The following is a 12,055-nucleotide window of genomic DNA, read 5'->3' as shown; positions in this document are numbered from 1 at the left end:
AGAAAACGGATACGGCTGGAAGAGTTTATTTTTCGGAGGCTGCCGGCTGCTCTCACTGCCTCCCGTTCGCGCCTTGGGCTGCACGCATCTCCCTTTGCCATTAAACCCCTTAGGAAGGAAGCAAGGTTGCTTAAAAGGCTTTGCTGTGGAAGATAGTGAGAAAGTCCTTCACCGACTTATCAGAGTTTGACAGCCACAATCGAAGCGGCTTAAATATAACGTAAGTCATTATCGTTTCTCTCAGGAGGAAAAATTTACCGGACGAAAAGATTACATGTTCTACTTTTAACATACTTTCTTATTACTTCTATGAACTGAAAATAAATAAAAGAAGTTACAGCAGTGGTATATGACGGTGGATATTCAGTGGTTTAACTAATACCTCTCACAGGCTGCATGATTACAATGGAAATTCCACAGGCGGACCTCGGTGTGCATTACCCATAATCTTCTCATTAGCTTTTATAATGGAAGGACCGTATGCAAATAATTGGTGTGGTTAACATATGAATCAGGGCCTTGTTGTTCAGGGAAACCCTGCAGCTCAAAAACATGGCTGAGCCTTTCATCTGCACTGTACACCGCCAGGCAGTACGAGACCCTTGTATGTCTGCATCTCCCTCGTTCAACCGACAATGATGAACAGAGCTCGAGCTTGATATCAAGACATCTGATCTGCATTATTATCGTACATTAGCAACAAACTTTCCCATATAATCTGCATGCACTTAGACGTCATCAACAGAAATCTATTAAGTGGCAGAAATGGCAGAGCGAGGCAAACCTGATGAGGATGCATTCTTGGAAAGTGGGGAAGGAAGTCAATTTTCATCCATCTGTGTGTTTGATTTACTGACTTGAAGAAAAGTGCTGTGTTGATGTAAGTCTGTGAGGCGACCGGGCTCCAGAGCCCCCCCCTCCACATATCAATATGAAACAACTCCTAATTCTAATTGGCATGTGCTACTAATGCAACATGTCCGGCAATTTGTTTAGCCCACCTCCTTTCAGGGGGATCGCACATTGACATTCACTAAGCTTCCTCTCCGTGCACGCCAGAAAACACTCCGGGGTTGGCTCTCCGTCCCCTCTGCCCAAATGCTAATCAGTGTCGGCGCCGGCACTTCTGAGAGTGGCCTCCTCTTTAGCATGCAGATGGAAGCAGCGCCGCTAGATGGGACGGTGGTGTTAGGAAGGAAATCCCTGTCTGCTCGACCTGAATGGAAGAGAAAGGCATTTTTCTTTCATCTCATAAATGCAGACCAGCTAAAGATGACATATGGCTGGTAAGCCGAGTCGTCACATTACATCAGCGCTCGCTCCGAGGGCCTCCTCGTTACAGAGTCCCTCTTTTCCCCTTAGGATAATTGCTAGTGGCAGTGCAAGGTTACACTGGTGGAGGGAGCTTTTCACTGCTTCGCAATGGAGGGAAAATTATAAACTGCTAGTCAAGACTGCAAACGTAAGTCATCAAAGAGCTTTTGTACTTGAATGACAGCAGACTTGAACAGTAGCTCTTTACTGGATGTTAAATGGAAGGTGACAACTTAAAAAGCCCAGATTATAACGAGATCAGAAGGCAAATCAGCACGAGGCTGAGAGAGTCTCTGCGGAGCCGAGCCTGTATTTCATAACGGATTACTACACTGTAATTACCTCTTTAAACAGGATCGCTCAACATCTCTAAACATCCCTGCCTGTGCATATTTGTATATGCATCGAAGTTCGCTTCAACTCATTTGCATCTACGTCCTGGCCAATGTGTGTCCACACACACTGGGCCGGTGCGGAGCGTCACGGACGGAGCCGGAGCATGCTTTGGCCCTGCCACATGAGATTGTTATGGGTGAGGCCATTCATATGCTGAGCAGATGCTCATTGTCACGAGCGAATGCGGGAGAGTGGGAGGAATGCATGCCAACTGGCTTCTTGAATAGCTAAAAGGACTCTTAAAATCCCCGGCATACAACATCACGAGACACACTTTAGCTACAGAAACATAGCAGCTTTGAAAGAAGTAATCAACACGGAAAACAATCTCCTGTGGGAAAACAAGTAAGTCCTTTGAAATGGCAGACAAAGGCAGACATGCATACGGGGAAATCAGACACTAATGCTGCTATATATTCGTTATTTTATGTAATCCATAACACTTCACGGTTCAACAATTGCAGGAAAATATTTACCAGCTAAATATAGCAACTCTCCACGCTCTCTCCGGCAGAGCGGAGCCCTTCAGAATTGCACTGTGTATCCATGGCAATCGCCCAGGGCCGACACAAAGATGTCAACTCTCTCATCAAACACAGACATATGGAAAAAAAAGAGTTACAAAGAGACCCGGACTAATTTGTCATCTCAAGAGTAACCTTGGAGGGAAACTGTACGCTTGACATCTGCTTGGCCATAAAAAAAAAATCCACTCAACCTCCTGAGTTCAACAAAAGAGGTATGATTAGAAACTCAGTTTGCCACCTTGTCTCCACCGGATGGCTTATTCCAAATGTGAAGGGTCTCAAGATGGGGCCAATATGTGGAGACTACGTGAAGCTTAGGGGTGACAAAAAGAGAGTCTGTGTGTTGGAGACGCTGCTGAGAAAGCTCACCTCAAACTCGCCAGAACCCAGAAGCTGTGATGTGTTTGTAGCAAATGAATTCCTGCGGGCCGTGCAGGCCAGGCCGCCACAAAGAAAACAGTCTATATGCTGTTTCTATGAGTCAACAGCCGAAGCAACCAGGCCGTTCTGGAAACGCACTACTGTATAATCGACGCTCCTGCTGGAATTTGAATTGTGCTGATACAGTTCGGAGGCAGGCCGAGAGCAATTGGTCATTTAGAGCTGGTCTGGGCTTTGTGTGGTACCATTCAGTCCAGCGAGTTCTGCCGACAACATCGGATAACAAAGCGTGAACACTGACTGTGAGCTGGAACAATCTGTTACCGCCGCCTGTTACCAGAACATGTAATTTAGAAGTGAGAAAGGAGCAGGTGAGTCGGAAGGAGCAGAGTCTGGTCCTGCTGGATACTGCGGGTATTTTGGTGTGATAATCAGATCACACTTCGAACCCAACTTCATCTGGAGAGGAATGGATTCAGAGCTTTTAGAAACTAAATATTGTAGCTGTTGTAAGACTGTGCAATATACCGAAAAGGTTAATCCTTCTGGTGGCAGCGGAGTCCGTCCTCTGAGCTGAAGGGTAAACCATTATCTTAAAGGATCAGATACAGTTTCTCCAGATCTTATTCCATCTGTCCACTTCTGGGGCATGAACCATGAGTGTGGGGCATGATACACCCTGGACAAACACAGAAAAACAGGCAACCGCAAAGACTCTAATTCACATTCACAGGCAATTTGAAGATCACTAATTAAACTTTTTGGACTGTGGGAGGACAGATGAGAAACGACATGCACGCACAAGCAAAACATGCAACAACAGCCTTGATCAAAACCACAAATTCCTCACGATGAGACAAGACTGCTGAACCCTACACCACAGCCAACTTCGGCTGGAAAAAGCTTTGAGTGGAGATTTTAAAGCAGAGTGCATCAAAACAAAACACTTAAAGGCAGCACATCAGGATACAGCGGATCCTCTTCGTCCATCTGTATATGTGAGACATGCTCTTCTAAATTTGAGTCTTCCATCCATTAAATGTGTTTTTGCTACTGATCTGGTGAAATCTAACTCTGCAGGTCAAGAGGAAATGCTGAGTTTGGGGTTTTTGCTGCTCATGCATGGCACTGTGTAAACTGTTCTGCAGAGTAGAGGATCAGCGACACCATTTTTGGAGAGCTGTCTTAAGGCCTCAGTATACTTCCCCGTCGCCGCTACGTCGTTCCTACGACGTAGACGTCGTAGCCCTACGGCGGGCTACGTCGGGCTACGTCGGGGCTTGACGTGCGCCTCCCGAAAATTGTGACTTCGCGTCGTTTCGACGCGTGGTGACGTGAACGTCGAGGGCTGTGATTGGTCCGCTTTCGCGTTGTTTATAGAATAAAGTAGAACTCACCCGGAAAACTTTTCTGGCCCGAACAGTGCTTCGAGAGAAATATAGATCCAAAATTGAGCGGCGCACATCCCTATACTGTTAGCAGTGTTAGCACTGTTAGCAGACGGGGCTATGTGTATAGCCGCTCCGAAAACGGCTTTAATCGTCCAAAAGCTCATTAGTTTCACCAATATTTCATCACGGTCCGCTCAGCCTCTCCTCCACGACAGCTCGGTGTCGCCAGATATGTCATATATGCAGATATATGTTCGGTAAATGCACGCGTGTCTAGATACGTACGTCTAGAAATCTATTTCTATAGATCTATGTCTAGGTAAAGCCGGAGCTACGGAAGCCGCATTGTTGTTGTGACTGCCAGCAGCTTGGCAGAGGAGGGCGTTCCCTTGACGCAGGAGCAAGATATGTTCAGTAGCGGCGTAGGGTTGTCGGCGTAGGAACGCCGTGGCGGCGACGGGGGAGTATACTGAAGGCCTTATACACATGCTGTCTGCAGAGAAACACCTTAATACTGGTGCAGATCACAGGTGGAAGCTATTCGATTGAAGTCTTTGGATAGCTACTGACTCAGACAATTCACACTAGTTTAATTTCCAAAGTCTGTAAGAGGTTTTATGACAGTTTAGCCAGCAGCTTATCGGCCCAGTTGCTCAGTTGTGGCAAACAACAAAAAAAAAAAAAGATGAAGGGAAGGGATCGGTTGGCAGTTGTTTATCAAAAACATGCATGAGCTCAGCAGAAAAACAGTGTGAGCGCGGAGTGGGCTCTGCAACAGTCTGCCACCGCGGCGTGCAACACAAACGTGCAATTTTAAAGCAATGAAGCTACGCTGTGAGAACATTAAGCTGTGAGAAAATCCGCTGCAGGTGGACAGAGGCAACAAGTTCTAGTGTTATTGAGTGCCACCTCCACATTCACAGACCACCACAATGGGCCTCTCCTGCAGCTCCCCTCCTCCTCCTCCTCCTCCTCCTCCTCCCCCTCCTCCTCCTCCTCCTCCTCCTCCTCCAGCCCCTTCAACTCCACCCCACCTGTGTCTGTGAAAGGTCAGCGCAGAGGAGGGTCTTCACCCCCTCCCTGAACCCACGGCTCCCACTTCACAATCATCCCCAACACTGGACTCCGGTGCCAGGAAATTCAATCAAAGAAGGGCTTCAGAGGACTCCAGACCTCTCAAAACCCTCCATTGTCTCTCCAGGGCTTCCCCACACTGCGGTCGCTCTATATGTAACACTGTAAGAGGAGTTGCTCATTACTGCCCGTCCCTGGTTTCACTTTTGTCTCTTTTGTGCGGCTGACAGAAGAATCCAGTTGCCAAGCTGGGCCAATAAAAGAGAGTGCAGTTACGTTAAAAAAGAAAAAGAGAGAGAGAAAAGAAAAAAATGGAAAAAATAATTAATTTGCAGGAGTGGATGATAAAAACAATCCAAAAAAAAAAAATGCACGTGTGAAGATGTGCAGCATGTTGTTTTTGAATAGTTTGACACATTAGACACACAGCACTCACACAACTTCAAACCACAAATTCAAGACAATACTTTTGATGACAACTGCTCAAAATTAGCCATTCAGCCCACGAGTTGGAGTATTGACTGATAGACACACCGCACCACACCACAATGTGTGCGAATGTCAGAGCAATCCATTATCACATAAAGGAAGCACTATGTAACGGCGCCCCCCCCCGCCCCCCGCTCGCTCTCTCAGCCCCTCCTCGCCGCTATTCAGATACGGCAGGTGAATACAAATCATTTCCCCTTCGCTGCTCGCCAAAAGGACTCACCATCCAATTTCAGACGTAGAGGACACAAACAATAGTCCTTTCAAAGTGTGAGAAAATCAAATCATGGTGTTTTTTTTTTTTTTTTTTTTATTGAAAGACACAATCAGGAGTTAACCAGTCTAACATGCTGAACCGTTTCAGGAGAAATACGATGTTGGTTTCATTTTCTTGAATCTTTCAGTGAAATGTTCACAAGAGTTTTGGATCTAAAGTTGACCACAAAGCAGCTACCAATCGTAAGGGTTTATAAATAAGTCATTTCAGCTTCCAACTGTAGAGTAACATTTGTTGTTTGCATGATGTTTTTGTCATGTTCTATTTAGAAGTAGCTGTTAAACTGCATAGGGGTCATTTAAATGCCAATACATTATTATAGTAAGTTTTTTAAAGCAAACTTTCCTTAGAAGGCCCCTTTAAGAATGTTTTCTCTTTTCAAAAGTTGCTGGTTGCTTAATTTCAAACAAACATTCATTTTGTAAGAAATATTTTCAATAAGTTCAACCCCCTCAAAAGATTGAGAGAATAATGAACTTCAATTTCGCTCACTTTTGGTTTAAAGGGTAATAAATTACCCTTTTTTAATACATAGTTATATATAAACACACACGCACTTTATTTCAACCGCTTGCAGATGGATGAACGCTCAACGACACAAAATACAATTAATCTACCGAAAAAAACAAAGACCTCACAGCAGGCGCCAGGCTTCAATTTAATGTGAAAATAATGCGTTCACCTTCAGCACAGATTCAAACATTTACATTAAGCCCACCCTGAATGAGCTCTGGTTTCACCGGTTCGGGCTACGGCCGCTCCGTTCGAGCGGTCAGGTATTCATATGCTAAATCCAACAAACATCTCAGAGAGAAAGCAAACAATTCATCAAACGGGCCAACTTTCTCCGGTTATAACTGAATGAAAGAGTGTTGCGGTGAATTTTCATTTAAAATTCCACATCCAAGACTTTAGATGGAATTAGATCTAATTAAGTTCAGAGGCGGAGAAACTTGTGATATTTCACCCAAAATGAAGTACCAGGGAGCGAGATAACATCTCCCTGAAGTGAGACAGAGCGGCTTTTTTGTCAGCAAGTAATTGGGTGACCCCATTTTTTTTCAGCATTGGGAAAAAAAAATTATACTTTTGAAGATTAAAGAATACAAGTGAAAGCCCCTGATGGTAAGAGACTAATGGTGGCTGTTAGCATGCACACGTTTCTGTCTCATGGACGACTGAAATATCAGTCAATGAGTATTAATTGCACTAATGAGAAGAAATGAAATAATTCCCCTTTATGTTCTGCAGAGCTCTCTTTGGAAGTTTAGTTAACAGTGAAGCATTAAAAAACACACCAGAGACTCAAAACTGAAGAAATAGGAGTGTTCCTCGTGTTACAGCTAAGAGATTTTCCCCTATTACATCCGTCATTTGGAGAGTTTGAGTGTGTTTGGAGTGGGTTTGGTGTTTTGCCCAGAGGGCGCCGGAGCTCAGACAAACAGCTCCGTCCTCACAGATCGTCGTCTGGCCCCATCAGGAATAATGGCTCCGGCAAAAAAAAACACTGCTCCATCAGCCCTCATTTGTCAAACGGTGATTCCGGAGGAAACGTTGCTCCCATTTAACACTAACAGTCCGCCCTGCTTCCGCTAACAGCCCCCGTCCCGCGTCTGGCGGGACGAGGCCGGCTGCTGGCGGACGCAGGAGGAGCCTCTGCTGAGTGCTGGGTAAGAGCCGGCTGGGCGAGGCTCGAGTGATTCTCTCTCTCGGTGTTCGGTGAGGGTACGGCGGTGCTGGACGTGACGGCTGCGACTCGCTTCCGCAGAGAGGAAACCAGAGGTGTTTGGGCTTGTTTATGCCTCCGGGCTCGAACATGACAGAAAGCTGAATTACTGCTCTGACGGATAAAGCCGATCGGAAGCCTCCAACGACTACGCCACCTGTCTCCCTCGACACACCTGAGTGAATACACACATGTCATAAGGGCTGCGCGCAGCAGAAACGGTTAGCACAAAGACTTGTACATTTTTGTTTAAATGAGTAGGTCTGGCTGCACAAATTGACTGATTGACTGATTTCCAGCATTATTATTGTTTTTTACACAGTTGACTCTTTTATACAGACGACACACTCATTAGAGATGAGATGTCAGCGCCTGCTCATAAGGTGGTATTACATTTTATTTGGCTCTAGATGAGATGATTTACTCCTCATGAGAGAAGTGAGAGCTAAATGTTACAGAGATGTTACTGTTCAACGCTAATTTCCTGTCATATCATCATGTGGTATGTGTTACTAATAATAACAACATGGCTTCAACCCATTACAGCATCCTCATCATCTCATTTTTCTTTTTTTAAGAATGATTCTGTAGTATTTTTTGAAGTAGATGAGCCTCCTGGCTCTGTGTTTACAGCAATGTTGATTAATGTTCAATGACACTGTTGAATGAATCACTGAAAAAAAAAAAACCAACAACAACATTTGTTGATGGAGACTTGGTGTAATTTACCAGGCAGTTGAAATCCACGGATGAAAGCGCGTGTAATGCTTTCGATTTCAGAGTGCTGTCACATTTCATAGCGACTCGTTCCCTCACTGGGCGCGGGGAGAGAGATTTCTCATTAGAATTGGCCGAGATGCAGGTGAGCGAAGGGTTACATCTAAATTCAAGCATTTGTATTCCAGCACAACAGCCAGGGAGCAGGCTGCTTATAGTGATGAGCAGATAGACTTGGCCTTGAACCAGGACCCACGCCTAACAGCCCCATAAATCATTTGGTTTCTTAGAGGCCATTCCAGACAGATAGATCCCACCAGTATTAAGCACCACGTGGACAATCCTCTGTGTCCTGAAGCCACATCAATACTCCCAGCCAAGCAGACCTTTCGACGTAATCCACCAGAAGAAAAGGGATTCAAATAAAAAAAAAAAAAGAAAAAAAGATGAATATAAAGAACCTAAAAAGACTAAACTGAAGAACTGGAACCAATAAATTCTGACCTCCAGTTTCCTCTCCGGGTCTTTTCCGTCTAAATATAGACACATAAAATAGACACATTCATTTTTTTTTTTTTTTAAATCATAAAATACCCACCTTCTACAAATATTTCACCACATCAGTTGCTGCCAACATGCAGCTGATGTTTCAAGCTGTTTGGGGCAAACATGTTTTGTGCAATAGGTGATCGAGATGCCTGTGTGATTTATTTGTTTTCTCTAAATTTTTACAATCTAAGACCTCATATTTTAGCGCAAACCCATGTGTCACCTACATACCTGGGACTGCATTTCAATTTCATTGTATATATTTTCATACAATAAATATAATGTACTCTGTATTCTACCCAGTGGTTGAGTCAGGTGGGAGATGTGACCTGAATATAGAGGAAACAAGGTGTCTTAAAACAAGCCCTGATTCATTGAGTGTGAAAGCTGTTTGTTTGACTTTCTTCTGACTGAAATCAAGCCAACGTGTTTCCTGCTAAACGCGAAGCAGAAGAACAATCGAATACCTCGTGTCCAAAACGACTTCCTCCACACCACTCTTGACCGAGTAATAGCTGCGGAGAGCGGGCGATGGAGGCAGAGCGAGGCCTGGAGGAAGGTTGTGCAGGTGAGAGGAGGACGGAGGTGACGGGAAATGAAGACGGAGATGCAGCGCCAGATATAGAACGGACTCTCCCGGCTGTCTGCTGAATCATTTGTGAGTCAGTTCAGCACAAAGTCAACTTTCTCCACAGACGGGGAAGACGGGAAGGTGCAGTGGAGCCCCTACGGAAGGGCCTCATTCGCTTCCCTCTGTCTTTGAATCCATCTATTCATCCACGCCCTTCTGGCTGACACTCGCTGCGTCTCCCTGCGCCCGTCTCTGCCTTTCCAGCCTCGGTCTCACATTCGGCAGACGTAACGTGTGCAGACAAGAGTGTTGACACCGAGAACGGTGGGAGAATTGTCAATCCCCATATCAAAGAAACACCTTAGAAAATATCTGGATTTGTTCATCTGAAACGGTGTGTGCTGGGAGCAGCCCGGCAGCCCTGAGCGAGCGTCTGAATCCCAATGCTCATCTGATCTCAGAGCAAGATCACTGCTTTCTAAACACGTGCAGGAAGCTGCAGCAGAGTGAGACACTATGCCACTCTCACACAAAAAAGAAAGTAGTTTTCACTGTGTTGGTTTCAGCCTACAGGATGATGAGTGCTCCAGAGCTCCTACAGTGAACTGAAATAATCAATACTGATGATGTTAGAGTGCATCCACATCCCATGAACTGAGTAGATCATATAACATTTTCATTTCATCTCAGAATGTAATTTGACAAACTGCCAAAAATGCAGATTAATAAAGTCAAATCTTTTTTTATTTTTGCAGTTTGTTTTGCTTCCACTGCTGTGCAACACAGTGAATTATTGCCTGATTAGAGTTACTAGTAACAACAAAAAGTAGCGCAATTACTTAGTAGTTATGGCACAAAAAAAGCAACTGTTAACTTGCAAAAATAATTTACAGAATTAGATCAAATGTCATTTCGCACACAGCGATCTGATTGGGATAATCAGTCCTTTATTTTCAAACGCAAAACCTTTCATAAGGCGAGGTACAATTTTCAGCAGTTGCGCATAAATTGGCATAACACTGCTGCCTGAAAATTGAATTAATGATGACAACAAGAGGGAGAAACAAAACAGCTGAGCTGGACTGACAGCTCTTAATAAGGACAGGGAATGTTTATTCAGGGCCGAGGACACGTCTCAGGTATGGTGGGAAAACAAAGCCGATGCTAAAGCCGACAGCGAGCGCCGGGAGCACGGCACGGCGACGGCACGGCGACGGCAGCACCACAGCTGTTTACTGTACGAGCAACAGGCTCAATGAGCCCTCAGTAATTCTAACTGCATCACTAATTCCACCGTGGCAATCGGTGTTTTATGTGTTACTGCAAAACTCATTTCAACACAGTGATGGGTTACATTATAACATCTGCAGGACTGGACGTGATGCAGAGTCACAAAGGGCAAAGATGCAAATGTCACACAACAAAGGGTCAAATTCAAACTTTGGCAACGTCACGGACGCAGATATTTAGAGTGGGGACGCTCGCCAGACATGGCAACAAACAGACGTCTGTGTGCAGGGAGAAATGTCTTGGAGACAAATAAGGAAGTCTGATAGTGAATGGCGGAGATTCACAGTGTTTTGGGAAGTGATTTTGGACGAGTTCTGAAGTGAGAGAGAAAAAAAAAAAACAAAGCCAGACATAAAGAAAGATTTCCGACTTACCGGAGGAAGCAGAGTCCCCTCTCTCCCTTCACAGCAGCGAGTTATCTGCTTCTTCTTCTTCTTCCTCTGTAGTTTTCCTCAATCTGGAAAAAGAATTTACTGTAAACACTTCATATTTATGTGATCTGGTTCTGGTGAAACAAACATGGCACGAAGCCATCAGGAAGGAAAACTGATCTCAGACGAGCAGATTCTGAGACGTCCATCTCTTTGACCTTCAGACAGGCGGCCGTTGGCGTGTTGGCAGCCACAGGCACTTGTTGCCGGTGTTAGGAACCTATTTGCTGTCACTCTGATCATTTTATTTAGTGAAACACATGATGGGTTGTAGCAAGGTCGAGTGCTTCATTGGAAAAATTTTCAATATGGCAATAAGACTCCTATCATCCTACAGTGCTCAGCAGAACCGACACTGGGAAAAGTCAAGCATATTCGGTATTCAAATACAGTCAAAGCAGCAATTTCACCTCACAATCGCTTCCAATTTGTTGCAGTAAAGTCAAAAATGGAGAAATACCCAATTTTTACTCATGCTTCCTGGCTCTACTGTCAAAGAAAACAAGAGATTATATAACAGAGTCTCAAAAGTCTTCAGGCGGAGCTATCAGCTATTTCATGTGTAGCACATCCTCCATCTTTTCCCCACTCACCCCGACTTCGCATCAATACAGCAACAATAACACCAAGCTCCCTGACGGCCACGTGAGGGACGGCAGTGAAAGACGGAGGTAAACAGAAAGCTCCGCGGCCTTCCATTGAAGCGCCGGGGCTCTGAATGCCGCGGCTCACAATGGACACTTCACGCCTCGCTGTGTTTCAAACTGCAAATTCAGTGCGCACCTCCTCCGTGTGGCCCAGTGTGACTCGGCCAATGAAAACTGTGGACTCAGCCTCTTTGGGCCGCAGCGCGCATTCACAACAACAACAACAACCAGCTGATGACAGGGGAGCGACGGAGAGAATGAGGGACTCGCAGACC

General features: G+C 45.1%; 1 protein-coding gene across 6 annotated transcripts in view; it reads right to left on the bottom strand.

Moving 5' to 3' along the window:
• The window catches only part of LOC115391595 (neuronal cell adhesion molecule-like), a 69,829-nt gene that overhangs the window by 26,510 nt on the left and 31,264 nt on the right, over window positions 1–12,055 (bottom strand). For all 6 annotated transcript variants that reach the window (XM_030095866.1, XM_030095867.1, XM_030095868.1 and 3 more), the window contains exon 3: window positions 11,077–11,159. The gene's annotated coding sequence lies outside the window, so the exon portion shown is untranslated. The remainder of the gene's footprint in view (window positions 1–11,076; window positions 11,160–12,055) is intronic.

This window comes from Salarias fasciatus, chromosome 7, assembly GCF_902148845.1.
Source record: "Salarias fasciatus chromosome 7, fSalaFa1.1, whole genome shotgun sequence".
NCBI lineage: Eukaryota > Metazoa > Chordata > Actinopteri > Blenniiformes > Blenniidae > Salarias > Salarias fasciatus.
Note: the sequence above shows the minus strand (reverse complement) of the source record. Positions and strands in the feature narration are given on the sequence as shown.